Source organism: Oreochromis aureus, linkage group 3 (assembly GCF_013358895.1).
Source record: "Oreochromis aureus strain Israel breed Guangdong linkage group 3, ZZ_aureus, whole genome shotgun sequence".
Lineage (NCBI taxonomy): Eukaryota > Metazoa > Chordata > Actinopteri > Cichliformes > Cichlidae > Oreochromis > Oreochromis aureus.
Window position 1 is genome coordinate 1412255 of NC_052944.1, and position 22571 is coordinate 1434825.

The 22571-nt window shown below is 42.5% G+C and overlaps 1 long non-coding RNA gene across 1 annotated transcript; it reads left to right on the forward strand.

The window, feature by feature from the left end:
• The first annotated feature begins 892 nt into the window (after positions 1–892).
• On the forward strand, positions 893–6806 carry LOC120438525. The gene is made up of 3 exons (XR_005611976.1): positions 893–954; positions 4513–4692; positions 6741–6806. It is a non-coding gene; the product is annotated as an uncharacterized LOC120438525 (long non-coding RNA).
• The last annotated feature ends 15765 nt before the right edge of the window (positions 6807–22571 follow it).

A 22571-nucleotide genomic window follows, 5' to 3' on the forward strand; every position in this document is an offset into this window, starting at 1 on the left:
ATTTGCGCTGGTCCCCTCGACCCACCGTCTGCAGCGGGAGGGGATAAGCATGCTTAGGGTGGGAAGGAACAGTCTAAACACCGTCTGTTATCAGGGTGAGATTTGTTATGTTCAGCTCCAGCCTTGAGACCACAGCTGGCGCCGGTACGTTAGCCGCATGAAATGATGGTGGTTTTCTTTGGTGCCAACAACTGCATGTCACAGCTGATCTAACAGTCCGTCACTCGTCTCTCAATCTCCCGTTGGAGAGCCACGAGCTTCTCCGAGAGGTTAGCAGTTTAGCGCTCAAAGAGCAAAGTCTGAGAACTCACGACCGCCATGAGCTTCTTCAAGATCTTATCCGTGCTGCGTTCAATGAGCCCATTTTGAGAAGTCACGACCCGTCCCATTGTTTCAGTCACAGCGGGCAGCCTGGTGGGGTTTTGAACAGCTGATTCAGCTTTCTTTAATCTTCAATAAGCCAGGGCCAAGCCAGCTCAGATCAACAAGAACCCTTTGCTGCTGTGAATGTCCGTGCTGCTATATTTCAGTATCAGGCTCTAAATGTACAAATGGATCTGAGAAGATCTCCAATCATGTTTCTACTAGATTTACAGTTTGTTTTCATGTCTTCTGACTCAGAAGGTGGAGCAGGTGGAGCTTACAAGGAGTAAGTGCTGATATAGAAGAAGAGTTGTGTTTTAATGAAGCTATTTAGTTAACCAATAATTGTATTGCATGCTGGCATTAAAAAATGTTTCATTTGACTGATTTAATTAATTTTTGTTTGTTTTCTTCCAGACTGAGTGGCTGTAACCTCTCAGAGAGAAGCTGTGATGCTCTGTCCTCAGTCCTCAGCTCCCAGTCCTCTAGTCTGAAAGAGCTGGACCTGAGTAACAATGACCTGCAGGATTCAGGAGTGAAGCTTCTGTCTGCTGCACTGCAGAGTCCATGTTGTACACTGGAAACTCTCAGGTCAGGATCCAAACATATCATTAAATGATATTATTGTATAAACAACCAAGCTTTATAGAATTGGCAGGTGAACTTTTCTTTATCTTTAGATTGCTTAGGAGATTCTTAATTACTGTCTGAAGATTCTTTACAGTCACATATTTTGTTTTAATGGTAAAACAGAATTATTGTTCAGTTCAATGAGCAGGTAGCTGTGAGATTCATAATAATGAGGTGTATTTGTATTAAAGATGACTAAACTTGAACAGTAGCTGTGTGAGTTACTTTGTTTACTCATGTGTGCTGATGTTGTGAGTAATTTAAAGCTGAAGTAAACTTGTAATGAGTTTAATAGAGTTTCTGAAGTAAGTGTACTTGGAGATATTTATGTGTTTACTAAAGTCCAGCAGCAGGAGGCTGTGTGCAGCATAGAGGAACCCAGACCTCAGCTTTGTCTCCTGGTTTCTGTTGCTGCTGTTACAGTTTCCCCTCATCGTTCCCTCCAACAGTCTCCTCACTGTAACAAATCAAAGTGTTACTGTATAGATTCACGTCTGAATGTTGCCATGTGCTATTAAAACTAAAAGCGATGTTTCATACACCCACGTGGTTCAGTCACACAGTAACTGCTGGTAAATAATGTTTGTGTTGAGCACATCGTACAGGTCAGCTGCTCCACACAGATCTCAGGTTTACCTGCTGGAACAGTTTGTGATCATGAAGGATAAACTTCCTCTTTGTTTCATACAGATGTGACATGAACAATAACACGTTCATGAAATCCTTTTAGGAACACAAACACTATTGTAGCTGGAGAATATATTTGAATGTAGGATAATGTAGGGGATCATCAACAACAGTAATAACTAACCACCACCTCACCATTTGGGTTGGTAGCTGCATGTTGATTGATGAAGTCATTTTCTTCTTCCTCCGTTTCTACCTTATTACCACCAGATTAAAAGCTGCACAGAGACAGGCACTGGACATGTTTAGCCTAGCTTAGCACAAGGACTGGACATGGGGGAAACGGCTCTCATCACTGGATCGAAACATGAAAACAAATCTGAAGTAAAGTTTTGTTGAAGTGAACTGTGGTGGTGCCCAATGTTCCCTCTAAGCTGCGCGCGTGCGCAATTGTGCACTGCTGGCACGTCTCTGCGCACAGAAAATCTGTTCTGCACCAAAAAAAGAAAAATCAAATCTCAATTGAAATTAAAATTAAAACTTTAACAATTCTGTTCTGCAGTGTTAGTCAGTGACTGGCTGCGTTCTGATCCCAGAACGGCATCGTACGATGCCACCTTATCCCATAGTCCAGCCAACGATGCGATTCACATTCGTATATACGCAGCTAATCAACGTGGTTGACAGGCTATGACAGCGTCCTTATGTGCCGACACCGGTGTTTTAGCAAAGCGGCTGATGTGGAGTGAAGCCACGTTAATGACAACGTGTCCAACCATTGGAGATGTGAGCAGGACAGACGCAACAACTGACGGACAAAGTGTGGACTTTATACCAGTTTTTAAATTGTGTTGATCGGCCGTAAAACCAGAGTTATGATAAAATATCTGCAATGTTTGGTTTTCTTCCTGAATGCTATCGTTGTTTATAACAACGATAGTATTCAGTATTTATTGCAACAAACTTTGTTGTTTGCAAAACTCAGTAACTTTTTTGACGAAGTAACTATATAATTAATTGCCCAACATTGGTCATTATTTACTGTATTTTGCAGACAGAGTTACAGACTCTCTCCCAGACCACAGACTCAGAATACAAGTCAGAGCTTTATAAAAATAGAAGAAATAAAGTTGTGTTTTCAAAATTGGAGTTCAAGTTATTTTTCCTTCCAATAGTGTTAACATACTACACAGGTCATGAACAAGATTGTTTTTAATTTTCATTGTAAGTGGGTTAATGCAGTTAATTAAAAGTAGTCTAACATAAATGCTGTAATTTGATTACTTTAATAAACATGTAACTTGGATGGATTAGATGCTGGCGTGACCACAGTGCACACGTCTGCTGTCGCTCACAGTGGTCCAAGGGACGCTCAGGGAGTTTGTGTGTTCAGACACATGAAACATTAGAGGGAACATTGGCGGTGACTGGCAGGGAAAAGGGGAATGATAAGACTCACTGTAAATATAATTATGTATGTATTGAAAAAGGAACAACTAAAATGTTCCAGCTGAAAAAATGAAATCAGTTTCAGTTTATGAGCTCTGTTTGTTTTCTTTACAGTTCCAACCTTTTATATTGAAATGAGCTGCTCATCCCTGTTTAGATGACCTGCATAAAACAACACAGAGCACATTGGGCTGAATATGGAAGCATCACAGTACAGCTTCACTAAAGTCTCTGATATGAGATGAGAAATGAAGCAGCCAGAGCTTTTTCATGAGTGGAAATCCACTGTGACTGTGAGCTGCTGCTACAGCCTCCAGATTAGCCAGCAGCTCATCCTGCTCAACATTTTCTCACCAACTTTAATGGAAGTGTGATGTTTTCAGCTGGAGTGATGGTCAGGGTGGCCTCCTCTCTCTCTTCTTCTCCTCTTCCTCTTTCATTTGTAAAGCCACTTCTGCTGCTTTCATTCATTTGGAAGTCCTGTAGCTGAGTTTGGGAGAGACTAACAGCCTCGGCAGCAGAGGGGAGAAAGGCTGTAACACCACCACTTTACTCTCTTCTACCTGTCACATCATTTTATCAGGAAACAAATATGTTTTTACTATGTTTGTCTTGAAGATGTAAGAAGATCACATGGTGCTTTTTATTATTGTGTTGGTTTGTTTCCTGTCTCTTGGATGGAGCCCAGCTGTGCGTGGCCCCTGGGCCTGTGGTCAGAGTGTGTGCTGGATAATCCGCCCAGGATGAGGCCAAACTGACATGGGATGAAATGTCTGTCACATAATTGAGCTTAGTGTAGTTTCATTTCTGCACAATTTAAAAACAACCAAAACTTTGTTCTGTCTTTTCTATGTTATACTGTAGACTTTCTTTGATACTGTGTCCAAAAGGAGCAGCTTTTACTTTGAAGGGGAGCCGTCTCTGTTTCCTCTTCAGGTTGGATGATGGAAGCAAATGAGTGTGTGATGTTCTTTCAGTGTTGCACTTTGTAGACGCTCCTGAGCACTGGTCTCACAGCCAGCTGCACATAGAGACCAGTGTTGTTAGTCCAGGTCAGAAGATGACTTGTTGGAATGAAAATGAGCTTGTAGTTTGTCTGCTTTAATCATGTGACTGGAAAAAGGTGTTGGACTTCAAATATGTCCGTTTCTTTCACACTTCACCTTTAAAGTGAAGCCTTGTGGTTCCTGGAAGGAAAAACACGACTTTTTCAAGTCTTTGTCCTGTTTTTTATGATAAATGTACGACTTTAATGTGAAACATTCAGAGTTTTTCTCTTGTTGTGTTTGTTTGAAGCTGCTTCCTGTTGGCTTCAGCTGTTTGGAGTTTCCATTTTCTAAACTTCTACATTCTGAACCTTCTTCAGCTCTGAACAGATGATGAAACACTGAATGATTTCAAGCACTTTGTCTAATAAACTTACATCTTTCATTCTTTATACAGATTGATGAGCTGTGGTTTGTCAGAGATCAGCTGTGATTATCTGGCAGCAGCACTGAAGTCCAACCCCTCGTATCCCAGAGTGCTGGACCTGAGTGGAACCTACAACAACCTGCAGGATTCAGGAGTGAAGCAGCTGTGTGATCTTCTGGAGAGTCCACGATGTCGATTTGAAACTCTGAGGTCAGTCACATGTTTTAGTTGTGCTGAGATGAATATGATGTGAAAGTTGTGCTGACACTGTGGATCAGTAGGCCCACAGACCTCTATACAGGAAGTCTGGTTCAGCTCTGTGTAGAACTTCTGATCTCTGATCCTCTGAGTCTGACTCAGTAGATAATGCAGAGTTCTGAGCTGATGTGGGTGAGAGGACTCAGGCAGCCTGACAGAGTTGATGTCCAGGTCTTCCCTGCTTGTCCTAATACACATAAACATGAGTATCCTTGCAGGTCAGATCTCATCAGTCACACCTGTTAGTGCAGCTCTCCTCTAGATTGTAGTGCTTGTTAAACTAGGATGATTTTAGGAGCCTGGACCGCAGATCCAAGGGAAGTTATGACTTGGAAAGACTAAACCAACCTATTAGAGGTGTTTGCACTAACATAGATAAATACTCAGATTTACACCTTTAGTGTCTCACAAAGGGTTAAAAAGTGAATGTGCACAGAGAGGTTGGTGGTGAGACGGGCACTTCCAGCACTGTAGATGTGTTCTAGCTCAGTGTTCATGGAAATAATCCGGAGAGCAGGATTCCTTGATGAATGTCACATCTTCTTAAAGTTATAATCCACAGGGAAAACTGTGAAACTGTCCATCTGATATCTACTCAGCCAATCAGGTGTTTGATCTCCAGCCCCACCTTATTATCAGTTTCTCTCTTTCACATCTGAATTATCTTCACTTCACATTTCAGTCAGTTCAGATTTCATTAGCACGTTCACTTTAGCATAATCCATTTTAATCCAAACACCTTTCTCTTTAAACTCTGTCAGTCACAGTATATCCAGTACAATCCTCTTCTTCACTGAGTCACACATTCAGAGATCAGAGTGTCCTGTGTGCTCTCATTCACTCACACTCACTCTCATATGGCTGAAGTCTGTTTGTACACAGGCTAATCTGGGACTCTCCACCATTTGACCCTAGAAATAAAGAAGCTTCTTGGATGAGAGATGAAACGTGAAACGTCTTCAAGAAACTTAAAGAAGTCCAGATGCTTTTTTTCTAAGCTCTTTAGATGATGAGAACCTTCACAGACACCTCATCAGTGGGACTCTCAGAGCTACCAGCCCTTTGCTACAATCACAAAGCTCTTCATTGAAATCAATGATATCAAAGCTGGAATCCAATGAGTCCAAGTCTTCTGCTGATTCAGCATCACATTCATCTTTGCTCCTTGTTCTGCATCCCCACCATGGACTTCATTCCTTTCCAAGCCAGCCTTGAGTGTCCTTTATTCAGCTCATCCTCTGCTTTACTTTTACACCTGATTTTAGCAGCTTTATCTCTCTTTCAACAAGTTTCTGTGCCTCAATCTTTTTCTTCTCTCCCTCATAACAAGACAGCTTCTTCTGCCTGAGAACATGTTGGAGTGATTTACTAATCCAGGGCTGCTTATTGGGGAAAATACTTCCTGTTTTCAAAGTAATCCCCATTTTAGTAGAAATAGATGATCTAAGTGAGAACATGAGCCTTTAAAAAGGCTCTTCTGAGGCTGCTGCCAGTGGTCAAAGCCTCCAACAAAGCTCTGTAAGTAAATCTGTGATCATAGCTTTAGTTTTTAAATGTTTATCCTAGTTAACACAGATCAGGTGGGAACAACTCAAATCAAATATCAAAAATATTAAGTGATCATTGGTACTCAGTTTGTTCAATACTGAATACATTGGAGCACAAATTGTCCACATTTCTGAAATATTTCTGTGTGTAACTGTTACCAATTTAGACCTGGCTGTGGTTGTTATCTAAGTGATAATCATCAATTCTACTAAAACAAATACAAAATAAAGAAATTTGACACATTGTGTTGATATCAAAAGCACACTGAACAGTTCAGTGTTGTTTTACTGCTGTTCTCTCTTCTTCTCCTCTGATTCTCTCCACATGTTGCTCTGCATCAGTGCTCAGTTTCCTGACACAAACAAGATTAAATATTGCTAAATATAATAGTATCTCATTACACTTCAACATAAGTGTTTTATTTTTGTAATTGTTTATCTGTTATTTTTCAGACTGAGTCACTGTGACCTGTCAGAGAGAAGCTGTGAAGCTCTGGCCTCAGCTCTCAGCTCTCAGACCTCTAATCTGAGACAGCTGGACCTGAGTAACATCAACCTGAAGGATTCAGGCGTGAAGCTTCTGTCTGAAGGACTGAAGAGTCCACACTGTACACTGGAAACTCTCAGGTGAGATCAAGCATTGTTCTTTCATCAACTGACAGAATTATCAGATTAATAATAAAGCAGCCCTCTAATAAGAGGAGAAGTGGAGGTGTTTTGAAGGGCAACATACTCTTATGTTAACAAGACAGGAAGTAGTTCCTGGGAACTGCTTCCTTTGTTATTGTCTAAGTAGAAACATGATGGTAGTGATGAGTTTGCAGAGGTGAATCCACAGCACACAACACAACAATGCTGCTGCGTGCTGAAAGCAGACTTCTCACAGATTCTGAGACTGCAGGTTTCATCACTGTCCAACCAAAATTCACTGAACCAGCAGTAAATGAACGTCCAAAACTACGCTTCATGTTTAAAAAACAGATGATCAGGGGGATTTGTGTTTACATCTTTGTTGTGTAATGTGTTCACCTGCTGTTTCAGCTGTTTGCTGGTTGTTGAGATGGTTTTGTGAACTTTCAGCTGAGATTCTGACATTTCTGTAGATACCACACATGTCTAATTACTTTGTATAGCATGAATGGCCATAACGAGGTTTTTAACAGTAAGACAAGTTGTAAAACGTAAGAAAATATAGTTAAAAGTCCAAAACCTTCTACGTCTGGTGGCTTGTGGTAAGGAGCAGATCAAACGAGTAAAGAATTAGGTTATAATTATAAATGGCTTCAACAGCACATTCAGGTCTGTGAGACTCATTCAGACACTGAGCCGTGGCTCTGTGCTACATGCACATATTTCTGCATCTCTGCCATTCAGACACACTTTATATATAGTTTATTTTATGTAGTATTCAATGCTGAACTGTACATTTAGTCTTTTTAAAGGCAGCAATTTGTATTCAGTGTTTTCATAAAAGCCTTATTTTTATCCATTTACTGCTATTAGGAAGAACACGTGAGGTTTAAGACCTGGACCAGTTTGAAACCTTTTGTCCTCCACAATGAAAATGGGTGGAAATAAAAATGGGTCTCACTTTAGCCAGCTCCTAATTTTATCAGTCCTACTCTCAGCGTCTCCTGTATATCTCCTATATAAATGTTGCACTCAGCTTTGTGGTCTCCAGTATCACTGAAATGCAGCCAGATGCTGCTCGTTTTGCCTTTTCACTCTTTCCTGACACGCTTGCATTTCAGTACAGCTCCCATTTCTCTGTGTACCTGGTCTCTACCACTACCCTGCTGTCTATGGGACATGTCTTCTTTCACATAATGGTATGATCCCAGTCTGTCTCTTAAAGTGTTTGGCCACATGGTTTGCTCATCAGAATAAAACCTCAGCCGTGCTCACATTGATTATCAGCAAGCCTGAAAATTCATCAATATTTGACACATGAAATTATCTCAAGGGCTGGATTTGGCCCACGGGCCATATGTTTGACACCCCTGGTTTACACAGTTTGGTATTCAATGTACGAGTTAGCTCTCAGCTAACTAGCAGACAAGCTAACTGCTGGGACTGCGTCTTTCTAACCAGAGCGTCAGACACTCAGACTGGTTTTCTTTGTGGATGATGATGTGTTCTCACACTGATCCTTCATGCTGATGCTGCCATCCACCCACTGCTCCTGGATTCCTCATCATCATCTCCATCAGCCCTCACAATACTCCACCTTCATCAGCTTCATGCTCAGCAGCCTGGATGGACAGTAATTCTTTCCATGGGTTATGGTGGGACATTGAGAGCTGAAGTCAAACAGCAGTGAGAAATGAAAGACTGTTTCTATTTAGTCTTGTGATGTGCAGCTTTGTTCAGAGCATTAAGGCCCAGCAAAGATTACTGAGGTCACAGAGTCACTGATGAAACCTGTGTGCTTATAGAAACTGAAACCAGATGAACCAGAATAGAAGGACATTAAAATGAAGTGTCAGCTGCACAAAGGCAAAGCTGTTCAGTTGTTGGTGTGAGTTATTTAAATGGAGGATGGAGTCAGACTTTAAGCTGCTGGACTCAGTCACTATATCCTGTTCTCCTCATAGAACCTGGATACACAGACTCACCTGTGACACAGGGACACACAGTGTGGGCTACACACACATTAGAAAGTGGATCAGTCACACTTGTGCAATCATTTGTTGTGCTGGGAAACCATGAACACTTTGAATCACCATTAATGGCTTTGTTACAGCAACATTCAATCATGAGTTCAAAGTAGTGTATTGTGTCCTTATGTTAATAGTACTGCAGTATGAGAAGTGCAACATTCAGTGTGCAGAAACAAATCAGGTGCTTTCTAACAGCAGTGTTCCCTTTAACACAGCAGCAGTTCAAATATTTCTGTCAGTCTGAGCTGAAACATGAATCTAATCAAATATCAAATCAAAGTTCTTTGCCTCTGCCAGGACGTCAACATCTGATCTAGTTTTTTACAAAGTTCCCCTCAGAGTCCAGAGACACCAACATACCTTTGACCAACAGCAAGTGAACATTTATAAATGTGTGTTTTCAGAACAGGAACCAGCAGAACTATTGTTCTGTTATCAGGCAACAACACAAACGCTCATCAGCTCATTTACTGTGCAGGACTTTGAGTGTGTGAAGTGTGTGTTTGTGCTGGATTTCCTTTGGAGAATCTCAGTCAGAAACAAGACAAAGAAAAACTCTTTCAATAGTCCAGGTTGAGTTGACAACATGAACTGCATTTATCTTCCTCTGACTTGACATGTTCTTCCTCCTCTGCACCGAGCCAGCTGCTAAGACACAAGCTCACTGACATTTTCTGATGATAAAGAAACTCTCTTCTTCTGTACAATATGAGCAGCAACAGAGAACAAGCTCTCACAGGTACAGATGTTGCAGCTGTGGCCAAGTACATGTGCTGCATGTTTGGAGCAGCACTCTAATGGACAGGCCTCTGTACTGATGGTGGGCTCTGCTCTGTATCCACCACACTGTTCTCAGCTGAGTCTTCCTCCTGTTCACACTCTGATGAACCAATAGGGCAACTTTTTCTCTGGTGGCTCGGATGTTGTTGCTTCCACAGGTTTCCCTCCAACAACCCTCTGTTCCTTCAGTAAGTTCAGTAAGATCTGGGTAAACACTTGAGCTCCTTGAATCTGGCTCCAGTGCAGCAGCAGCTTTCACATATACAATGTTGGCATTTTGCTTGCGTGTCTCCAGGTCTGTTCTGAATGTAGACTTGAATTTGACCACGTAGGCGGGGTCATCATCTGAGCTCTCCATCACCTGAGAGAGACGACAAATCACAGAATCACAGAGCATGAAACCAACTTTTCTCCTCCCAGAAGTTCAGTCACAGACCTGCAACAGAAACAAGAATCAAAGATTCAAATGACGCAGAGCCTTCATGTCCTTATATACACAAACATGTCCTCTACATATTCATGCTGTATTTACACACACATACAGAGGCTGTTTGTCTCTCACACACAGACAGGACACTGAGAAATACATCATGTTAAATATACCTGCAGGCTTCCAGCTGTGCACGTTGTCCCTGTTAGCTGTGGTTACCATGGCAACCTTGGTGTTGTGCGCGATGCAGGGACGCGTTCAAAGGCAGACGTCTGGCAGCAGCATCATATTTGATGCACTCTCTGTACTGAGTGTGCTGACTTTATTTCAAATGTCCCACTGCTGTGCAACATGAATCACATGTTAGCACGTTTCTGTAACTCCCAGGTAACCATGGTTACCCAGCCACGTCCAGTAGTCTCCAGAGAGACCAACAGCAGGTTCACGTTGTAACGCCGTGGCTTTCGTAGCCTCTCCTTTTTCTACAGCTCATGTGTTCTTCTTGTGATGCTGCGTCTTGAGGCTCATACATGCCGTCATTTGTTGATCCTAAGAACGTTCCTCAGACCGACTTCTTCAACAACACAAACCTGCAGTTTGTAGCTACTCACTTCACTGTGGCGTTTGTTAGCTTGTCTTTCTTTGGTTTATTTAGACTCCTCCCACCAGCTGATCCTGCGTAGTCTGCCCAAGCCTCCCACCTCTGTTTGTTTGGGTTTGTTTGCTGCCATCAACAGCGTGTAATGCATTTAAGTGATACTTCAGACATGAAGTACTCCGACGATAAAAACTCATCTTTGCTTCCAGATAACTTTAGTTGTATCAACACTGCCTCCTGGAACAGTTTAAAATGAACATGTCAAAGATCTGTACCTGTCTCCATGTTTCTGACCCCGCCCCTTTCTTTCTGTCCTGGGTCATGTGAGCGCTGCAGTAGTATTAGGCCCACCCTCAATGCTCTCATTGGCTGAGACACATAATGACGCCCATTTCAAGCCAGCACTGGTCAACATCCCTCCTGTGACCCATGGCTTTATATTCAGAGCCAGTGAGCACTTTCACAATAATCATGATTTTAAAAACTGTGATTAAAATTATTGCTGATGTTAATCAATTAACGAGTTAACGAGACAATAACAGGTTAAGTTGCCCTAATAATTAGACTTTGATGACAAACTGATGTGATCTCCATGTTTCCTTTGTTGGACTGTGGGCGAGTGTCAGAACTGAATGTACTGAGTAACATGTAGAGTTTAAACATGTGTCAGTTCCAGTTTTAGAGCTCTAAAGTGCAGCTATCATGTTAGGAATATGTGAGGAATAGACAGAAACACTGAGGTCACATCTTTATTTTACCACTCGCTGCATTCTTGATGTTCATGAATTCAGCAGGTTCATGATTGTCTGCAGCATTAATCTCATATTTCCATCTAAAGTGTTGAATTTGACTGTTGGATGTTCTTTATGATCTCTGGCACCAGTTCATCTGTAGGCTGAGCTCAGTCCATCCATTTAGTGAAATGATGTTTAAAGGTCTCCTTGTTCTGTGAGCGTGCACAGATCCTGAAGCAGAAAGCCTGGGTTAACAGAGAAATGATCATCACTGTGATGATGCTCATCATCTCTGACTGGGATTTGAGGTTTTGTCAAAGCAGCAAAGAAAGCCTGGCTATGTTGGACTGGGTGTGGAAGCAGCTCCCAGTTTGAGTTCAGGAGACAGACACCCTCTCTACTTTGAAGATCAGCTTCAAACTTTCCTTTTTGATAAAGCTTATAGTTCGAGCTGGATCAGGTGACCCTGAACCATCCCTTAGTTATGCTGCCATAGAGATGGATAACAGACGGATTGTTGTTTTGTGTGTCTGCAGCCTGTCAGGCTGTCTGATCACAGAGGAAGGCTGTACTTCTCTGGCCTCAGCTCTGAGCTCCAACCCCTCCCATCTGAGAGAGCTGGACCTGAGCTACAATCATCCAGGAGACTCAGGAATGAAGCTGCTGTCGGCTGGACTGAAGGAACCAGGCTGGAGGCTGGACACTCTCAGGTATGAAGAATGTCTGATAGAGGAGGAAGAGCTGGAAACATTTCCTGTGTCCTTCCCTCACTTCCTGTTTGTTTCCTGCAGATGAGACATGAACAATCACACATGCAGGAATATTTTCAGGGACAGACACACTAGTCTAGCTGGATAGTACGTGGATATTTATGTAGGGAGTCTCCAAGGAGTCTGTTTGCAGGAACATTAATGATCACTGATAAGTCATGTTGAGAGTTTCATTAATAGTAGACCTACAGTTAGGTCCATAGATATTTGGACAGAGACAACATTTTGTAACTTTAGATACACTTTATTAGGTCACAGGTGTACTATACCTGAGATAGTGGCCACTGTGTACCTAATAAAGTGTCAGCCATGTGTATGTTTCCCATGCTGTATGTCCACAGTCACAGTGACAGTCAGTGACACTGACAGAAGGATGAAACAAGGCTGTGAATCATTTCAGTCTGTGTGTGAGACAAAGAGCCAGACAGGAGCAGCTAACATTTGGAAATGGAAGCTTAAATACTGGAAACTCTACATTCACGGCTGAATTCACAATAGATTTGTTCTTAAGTGCACATTTAGCAGCTAATGCTAATACTGTTTTCCCTTGCTTTCTACAACTTGAGCAGCTATTGCTAAGTAGGCCACTTTGCTCTGCTAAGGATTTGTGTGACCATGATGGAAACTCTGATAAGCTAATGCTGCTAAGCTAATGCTGTTTATGGGCCCTGTTAGAATCAATATTTCATTCTCATTCTGTTGTTTGAGAACAATATTAACGTTTCACATCATTATAACACAAGAGAAAAGGGTATTAGCGTTAGCTACTAATGCTTATTCGCCTCAAATTAGCTTTAGCTGCTGATGGGAGCCTACTTAGCATAAACCCTTCACATCGTTATAATGCAAGGGAAAAGAGTCACTCATGGCAGCCTATTTAGCATTAATGTCACATCATTATAACACAAGAGAAAAGGGTATTAGCATGAGCTACTAGTGCTTATTCACCTCAAATTACCTTTAGCTGCTAATGGCAGCCTACTTAGCATTAACTCCTCACTATTAATGCTAATTTGCATTAGCTGCTCATATTGTTATAAGGAAAGAGAAAACGGTATTAGCATTAGCTGCTAATAATTATTCACCCCTAATTAGAATAAGCCGCTAAAAGCAGTATTAGTATTAGCTACTATCATTTTTAATAAGTAAAACAGTGTTAGCATTATTGGATAATGCTAACGCACATTAAATTAGCATTAGCTATGTACAACAGCGTACTTAGAATTAGCCGCTCACATTGTTAAAAAGTAAGGGAAAACAGTATTAGCAGTAGCGCATAATGCTAATTCACGTCAACGTAGTATTAGTTAATAAGGGCAGCCTACTTAGCATTAACTGCTCATTAATATAATGTTAATTCACATCAAATTAGCATTAGCTGCTCAAGTTGTTATAAGGAAAGAGAAAACGGTATTAGCATTAGCTGCTAATAATTATTCACCCCTAATTAGAGTTAGCCCGTAATGGCAACCTACTTAGCATTAACTCCTGACGTCGTTAGAATTAGAATTCAACTTTATTGTCATTGCACATCCACAGGTACAGGGCAACGAAATGCAGTTCAATTCAATTCAGTTCAATTTTATTTATACAGCGCCAAATCACAACAAGAGTCGCCTCAAGGCGCTTTATATTGTACAGTAGATCGCACAATAATAAATACAGAGAAAAACCCAACAATCATATGACCCCCTATGAGCAAGCACTTTGGCGACAGTGGGAAGGAAAAACTCCCTTTAACAGGAAGAAACCTCCGGCAGAACCAGGCTCAGGGAGGGCGGGGCCATCTGCTGCGATCGGTTGGGGTGAAAGAAGGAAAACAGGATAAAGACATGCTGTGGAAGAGAGACAGATTAATAACAGATATGATTCGATGCAGAGGGTCTGTTAACACATAGTGAGTGAGAAAGGTGACTGGAAAGGAAAAACTCAATGCATCATGGGAATCCCCGCAGCCTCGTCTATTGCAGCATAACTAAGGGAGGATTCAGGGTCACCTGGTCCAGCCCTAACTATATGCTTTAGCAAAAGGAAAGTTTGAAGCCTAATCTTGAAAGTAGAGATAGTGTCTGTCTCCTGAATCCAAACTGGAAGCTGGTTCCACAGAAGAGGGGCCTGAAAACTGAAGGCTCTGCCTCCCATTCTACTTTTAAATACTCTAGGAACAACAAGTAGGCCTGCAGAGCGAGAGCGAAGTGCTCTAATAGGGTGATATGGTACTACAAGGTCATTAAGATAAGATGGGGCCTGATTATTTAAGACCTTGTATGTGAGGAGCAGGATTTTGAATTCTGGATTTAACAGGAAGCCAATGAAGGAAGCCAAAACAGGAGAAATCTGCTCTCTTTTCTAGTCCCTGTCAGGACTCTTGCTGCAGCATTTTGGATCAGCTGAAGGCTTTTCAGTGAGTTTTTAGGACATCCTGATAATAATGAATTACAGTCGTCCAGCCTGGAAGTAATAAATGTATGAACTATCATCTTCTGGGTTCTTTGTTGTCTCATTTGTAATACCCAGAGACTCTGAGTTTCTCTTCCTCACACAGAATGAACATGCAGGTTGCCTCTGTAACAGTTGATGCAGAGACTGGCCCCTGAACAGACCATCCGAAGGTGCTCTCCAGTGCCACCAATGTTTCTGTAAGTCTCTCCACCCTTCCTGTCACGATCTGCCAATAGTAGTCAGCTCCTATGAGGACAGCAAGCTCTGGTTCCTCATTGGATCCTGGGAAGTCAGCCAGTTGTAGTCCTCTTTTCTTAAGCTCATGCTGGATCTGTTCACCAGGAACCTTCATTATTGCCGAGCACACTTGTGGGGTCTCCACAGCTTCTATTACAATACTCTGGCTAGGATCCCAGATATTTTGTAGCATGACCTTCACTATGCCGCACTGTGATCTTGTGGGAAAGGAGGACCCAAATGTGTGTAGTGTCAATGTCTCTTGCCTTATTACTGGTAAATTTAGGCTCTTCACCAACGTTTCATGTATGAAGCTTCTTTGGCTGCCTCCATCTAATAAGCAACGAGCTACCCTTCTGCCTGACGGGCCTTCAATCCACACCTTTGCAGTCTGTAGCAACACAGTGTTCTGTTCACCTGGTTTCACTCTTACTGAATGAGGGAGCACGGAGGAGACCACTGCTTCTTCTGGTTGGGATGGGGCCTGTACATCCACCCTTTCACCACCGCACACAGCAACGTGATGTCTCCGTCCACATTTCTCACAGGACACATTCTTGGTCTTACAGAATCTTGCAATGTGTTTCTGCCCCAAACACACAAAACATCTCCCCATTCTCTTTAACTGGTCCTTTCTTTGAAGTGTGTCATTATTTGGGCAGTTTTCTGATTTGTGATCGTCACACTCACAGAATATACAGGTGTTTTGTTTCTGGCTGGCTGTGTACAGGGCAGCAGTAGATTGTATGCTAGGCCTTTTAAACCTCACATCACTGAACGGTGGCTTGTACAGTTTATTTTCAGTTTTCTGTGGGTTGTACGACTTTGTCATTTGCAGGGCTCTTTCCCTGCTCTGAACCTCCTTCTGTAGGAATGTGACCATTTCTGACACTTTCCACTCTTCATCTCCATTTCTCTAACGGCTGTATTCAAGAGCTACATCATCTGGAATCATCTTTAGCAATATTGTGCATAACAAGCTTCCGTAGCTTTCTGACACTACACCCCATGACTCTAAACTTCTGATCTGAATTTCACATTCATCATACAGCTGCCTCAAAGCACATCAGAGGATTTTTTAACAGGGGTGAGGTTCAGCAGTTTTGACATGTGCGCATTAATTACTACATCCTTTCTTCCAAATCGGTTTTGCAGTAACTCAATTGCGTTGTCATAATTTTCATCTGTCAACATCAGTCCTGCAACTGCCTTTGCTGCTTGGCCAGTGAGATAGGTTTTCAGATATGTAAACTTCTCTCTTTTGCATAGTGCATCATTGTGGTGAATAACAGCTTCATATTGACTCCAAAACTCCTGCCACAAACTGGCATCTCCATCATATTTGTGAATGATCAGCTTAGGAAGCTTTACCGATGCTCTCTGTGCCAATGAATGAGCAGAGCTAGCGTCACTCACCCTTTGATGCGCGGCTCATTCGCAGCAATCCTCATTTCTCTTAATTATGCGCCGTGCACGGCTCTTGGACAGGATGATGCGCTCCTTATATTCCTCTGAGCTTTCGATCTCCATTTCCAGGTCATCCAGAGCTGCTTTACGTTCTATTTCACTATCTAAGGCATACAAGCTGAGCTCCTTTGCCGACAGCATTTCCAGTAATGTGCTCAGATAGTCAGTGTCCGGATCTGGTTTAGCCATTTCGGAGACAATTTGATGTACAAGTCGTGTGGTAGCACCTCTTATCGTCCCACGTTTCCGTTTTGTTCTTTCCATTTCTCTCTGATGCTCGTCATCCGCCACTCCCGCAGCTTCGGCAGCTCCACGTAAGTCCTGTTCGCTCATTTCTCCTGGGTTTCGGCACCAAAAAATGTTGTGGCGAATCCACTTAGCCCAAAAAAATGGATCGGACATCAGTTGTAGAAACGATAGTCTTTATATAAGGCTTCAAAAAGGGGAATGTACAACAAATAAACTTCTCGACATCAGAGCAACATATAATGGCTTCCCCAAACTTTCTTTGCTAGCTAAAACCCAGAGTAACTTTCGTCTACCACAAAGGATTCTGGGAAACGCAGTTTTCTAATGAAAATACCTGTTAAATGCTCCCCTTTAGCAGAAAATTAAATCTATAATTAACAGCTCTCACTAAACATGTGACTAACACTTAAATCACTTACAAAATAACCAAAATGCTGTTATCAAACAATAAACTGTAATAAAGTTACAACATAGGAAAACGATATGAGCATTAGGTTCTAATGCGTATTTGCCTTAAATTAGACGTAGGTGCTAATGGCGGCCTACTTAGCATTAGCAGCTCAGATGTTGTAATGCTAGGGAAAATAGTGTTAGCATTAGCTACTCACATTGTTAAAAAGTAAGTGTTAGCATTAGTGCATAATGCTAATTCACATCAAATTAGCATTAGTTAATAACGGCAGCCTATTTAGCATTAGCAGATAATGTTGACCTTGGCCCACTGGAAAAGTTAAGAACTAAAGATTTAGGAGTGTTTCTCGATAGCTCTTTCTCATTTGAGAAACAAATGAATTCTGTTATTAAAACCAGCTGTAAGGTTTATATTGTTGATTGTCATTTATGCTTAGAAATATTTACTCATATATGGTTAGAGTTTTATAATCGATTGCATGATGATAGAGGTTTGATCCTTAGTCGTCTGTAAAGACTTTGTGTGCCTTCCAGAGTGCTCTGGCATGCACACACCACTTGGGGCCATGAGAGAGGTCATACCCTCTCTTACTGATTTGTGGTGTACGACAGGGGTCTCAAGCTCAATTTAGCTGGGGGCCGCTGCAGGCAGAGTCTGGGTGAGGCTGGGCCGCATTAGGTTTTCCACAAGAAAGGCATGGTTAAAAAATCCAATCTTCTCAAATCTCTTTATTTTTATTTTTTAACACAAAATATTAAAAAACAAAAACAAATTAAGAATTAATAAGAAAATCAATCAATCTGTAAAACATAAATAAAATAATAATAAGATATTTTTAGTCAGTGAACTTGTGTGTTTTTTTTCAGTCTTCTATATCTGCTGTATTTAGATTGAAATGTCTGTATTAACAGTTGTATAACCTTCTTCTGAACATGAAGGGAACACTGTAGAAAATGAACTGTTCTTCTGAACATGGCTTCTCTTGCCTACTCCTTGCTGCTAGAGACCTGGCAGAGTTTCCTCTCGCATAGCCGAGCCAGATTTGGCCTGAGGGAGGAAGCAGTTGCGACCCTCAGTATGTCTTGAAGATGATCATCCGTAAGTCTGGACCTGTACTTGGACTTATTGAAGTTCAAAGTGGAGAAGAGCTTTTTGCACAAGTATGTGCTACCAAAAAGGCACATGGTCCGCTTGAAGGTTCGGGAAAGCCGAGGGAAACTAGGGCTCAATTCTCTCAAAGGTTGTCCAAGCTTGTCTGCTTTTCCACTCACCTCCCTGAACTTTGAGTTCAGAGTTGCACTGCAGCTCAATGAGCTCCATTTGAAGCACAGAAGCGGCATCTTGCACATCAGAGGAGAAGGGGTCCGCAAAAATGTGAAAGGTGGCTCTGTGTGTCTTGAAGTCAGCAAATCTGTGATCAAATTCCTCCTGTAGCCTCAACATGACATCAACATACTTGTCAGCACTGAATGGTGTGCCTGCATCCACGAGTGCCTTGCATGCTGGGAAATGGCAAAGGTTTGTCTGAGAGAGCTGAGCTTTCCAGAGCGCAAGTTTGTGGAGAATGCTCTCACGTTGTCATAGGCAGCACTGACAAGTTGCCCCTGGCCTTGTAACGTCTTGTTCAGTACATTAAGCTCATGTGTTATATCAACAAGAAAAGCTAAGTCCATGAGCCATTTGGGATCAGTTAGCACAGGAACACTAACTCCATCCTTCTCCATGAAGGCTTCACTTCTGCTCTCAACTCAAAAACTCTCTTTAATACGTTTCCCCTGCTGAGCCAACGTACCTCAGTGAAGTCGAGCACATCCCCATATTCTGACTCCATTTCCTCTAAAAAAGCACAGAACCTTCGGTGCTTTAAGCCCCTGGATCTGATTTGGTTGATGCATTTCACAACCATAGACATCACATTGTCAAACTTCAGGCATTTGCTGCAAAGGACCTGCTGATGGATAATGCAGTGCAGAGCAATGGCCTCCTCCACGCCTTCCTCTTCCAGTTTTTTTGAACAAGTGCCACCAGTCCATTTGTCCTCCCTGTCATTGATGGCGCTCCATCTGTTGTTATTCCAACAAACCTCTTCCATGGCAAACCAACATTCTCAATGACATCACACAGCTTGTAAATATCTCCTTAGCGGTGGTCTGGCCATGCATTGGAATCACTGTGAGCAGCTCCTCCATCACTTCAAAACTGTCATCAACACCACGGACATACATCGGGATCTGGGCAGTGTCGGTGACGTCTGTGGTCTCATCAAGAGCGACTGAGTGTACACTGAAACATTTGGCTTTCTCACACAGTTGGTCATAAATGTCACAGGTCAGAAATGCGATCTGCTGCGGTGTTGGCAGAAAGGCTGATGTTGCTAAACTGACCTTTCTTTCCCGGACAGACTATATTTGCAGCCTGCAATATGCACTTTTAGACAAATTCCCCTTCTGTGAATGGCTTCCCTGCTTTAGCAATCATCTCACTAACCACGTGGCTTCGACTGCTGCATTATTCTCTTTGGTTGCTTTCTTGAAGAAATCTTGCTGCCTCAGTAGATCTGCTTTAAGACTGACAACCCGGTTCGCTCTCTCATCTCCCTGGTACTTTGCATCCACCTCAGCATGTCTAGTTGTGTAATGACGTTTCAAATTGTATTCCTTGTGCAGCGCAACTTTCTCTGTGCATGAGACACGTCGGGGTGCCCCTGTGCTCAACAAAGAAATATTGCATTTCCCACTTTTCCTGAAAGTGTCGGTGCTCATCACCAACCGTTCTCTTCACCGCAGGCTTTGAAAAAGACATGTTTGGGGCTATGTAACATTTATAATTCTACTTGGTGTCACTGTCGCATTGAAGTTTCAATCAAGCGTTTAGCCGACGGACGGGGAACGTCTCAACGCGTAGAGAACGTCATTCCTGCTTCTTTTTCTTGCAACCGTAGCACGGCGATCGGCAGATAAGAAGCCGGTAGCAGTCTCCTTTGTTTTTACGCTCGATGTTCATGTCTTTCATGACGACACGAACACCGTGGCGTTTGCAGATGGTACAAAGTACAGGGATAGCGAGCGCAAAAAAGGCGCCTGCTCACGGCGCCGGGCTGTTGTTACAGGAGAAAGAAGCGGAAATGACACCGTGACACATAACAAATAACATGTTTCTGATGTTAGTTGTTTTGACTGCTTTTACATTATATTGAAATATATGTAATGTTCATGTTTGCTGCAATGCAAACGGAGTGATGCAAATAAAAAACATCGACCCACAAATTACGGTGCGACCCTATAATTAGTCGGGTTACCGGGGACTGTTGTTGCCGATGAACAGGTGTTGCTATGTGACTGCAGACTAAATTGGGCTGCATTGACTTCATTACTTTTCTTTTATCCCGCCGCCTACGCATCACTTTGAGAGTTAATATGAGATCTCTCTCTGTGAGAAAATAACTAAAACTCCCACTGACGTGTGTATAAATCTATATACGTATTTTCATATTAAGGTGGGGGCCAAAAACTATCGTCCTGCGGGCCGCGAGTTTGAGACCCCTGGTGTAGGAGGACACCTACTCTGTGTCTGGTTAAGTATAAGAGCCCTTTGTTAGGGGGACCGCTGGACTCTTAGCACCAGCTTTGGGGTCACAGGGTCACATCTGGAACACACACACACACACACACACACACACACACACACACACACACACACACATACCTACACTATGCACAGACTGGTACTCTTTGTTCATACCTGTGTAAGACGTCATATGTTAATGAACTTATGCATATTCATGTAAGCTCAATAAAGAGCAGTGTTACGAGGGAGCAGACGAGAGCGACTGAGGTCAAGTGAAGGAACGGCGCTGTCACAGTTCTCTCCCTCATGAATTGTCTGGTTCCAGCGGTGGCTCTGTGCTAGACGACCCATCACCAGCTTTTTCCAGCTGTTTCCACTGGTTACCAGTACGTCGCAGAATCCACTTCCAGATCTTGTTGTCTTTAAATCTCTGAGTGGATTGGCTCCATCTTATCTCTCTTTAACAAAATAATCCAAGTCGAGCCCTCAGGTCTGCAGATAAGCAGCTTCTGACCAGAACTAGCCGTAAAAACAGAGGTGAGCTTTATCGATGGCTGCAGCCAAACTCTGGAACAGTCGCCCTTCACATCAGGTCGTCACCAACACTCGACATGTTTAAAACCCGGTTGGAAACACATTTGTACTCTGTAGCTTTCAATTCTGACGAGTCTTTATAGTAATTACTGTGTATGTTTCCTATTTTATCTCTACTCTGTGCAGCACTTTGGCTCAAGCTGTTTTTAAATGTGCTGATAAATAAATGTAGATTTCTTTGAATCAAACAGTGGAGCCGAGCTTTGAGCTCAGTGTGTAACAGTGTGTGTGTGAGAGCCATGTAATGTCCATGTGTGCATGCTGACTGTGCTGCTCTGACCCCTCCTCCTTTCAGGGTGGAGCCTGCTGGAGTCCGATGGTTGAGACCAGGTCTGAGGAAGTGTAAGTGTGTTTTTTAATGGGATTCATGAAAACAAAGCAGCACACATTCAACCATCTTCATCATGTCAGGAGTCATCATCAAAGTGTCAATCAATGAACAGATGATGGATCAATAACTGCAGCTGGATTGTGTTTGTTCTCTCCATCAGATTCCTGTCAACTCACAATCGACACAAACACAGTGAACACAAAGCTCCAACTGTCTGACAACAACAGGAAGGTGACACATGTGGAGGAGGTTCAGTCATATCCTGATCATCCAGACAGATTTGATGTTTATCCTCAGCTGCTGTGTAGAGATGGTCTGACTGGTCGCTGTTACTGGGAGGTCGAGTGGAGAGGAAACGTTTTTATATCAGTGAGTTACAGAAGCATCAGAAGGAAAGGAGGCAGAGACTGTTGGTTTGGACTCAATGATCAGTCCTGGAGTCTGATCTGCTCTGATGATGGTCCTCGTTGTGTCTGGCACAATAAGAGACAAACATCCATCTCCTCCTCCTCCTCCTCCTCCTCTGTCTCTAACAGAGCAGCAGTGTATGTGGACTGTCCTGCTGGCACTCTGTCCTTCTACAGAGTCTCCTCTGACACTCTGATCCACCTCCACACCTTCAACACCACATTCACTCAAACTCTTTATCCTGGGTTTTATGTCTGGTCTGGTTCCTCAGTGTCCCTGTGCTGAGTGTAAAGAGTGTCTCCTGTTAGAGAAACACTCTGACTGTTGAACAGATAGTTCAGTCTGTACATGTCTGTCTCTTTCACTCACAAACACGTTTTCACATTCATGGATTCAATCAGTTGATGTTTGAAACTCTTCTAAATGATTCCTTGTAAACTTCTTCCTCTTCAGTCACAAACAAACAGGAAGTGATGTCACATGTGTTCCTGTCCACACAGCAGAATGAGTCTATTGCTGACAGTGATGTACAAACAGAGTGAGCATTTCTGAGGCCAAAATAAACTGAGTAGTTCACTGAATGAACACTGTGAGCTCAGTTCCTT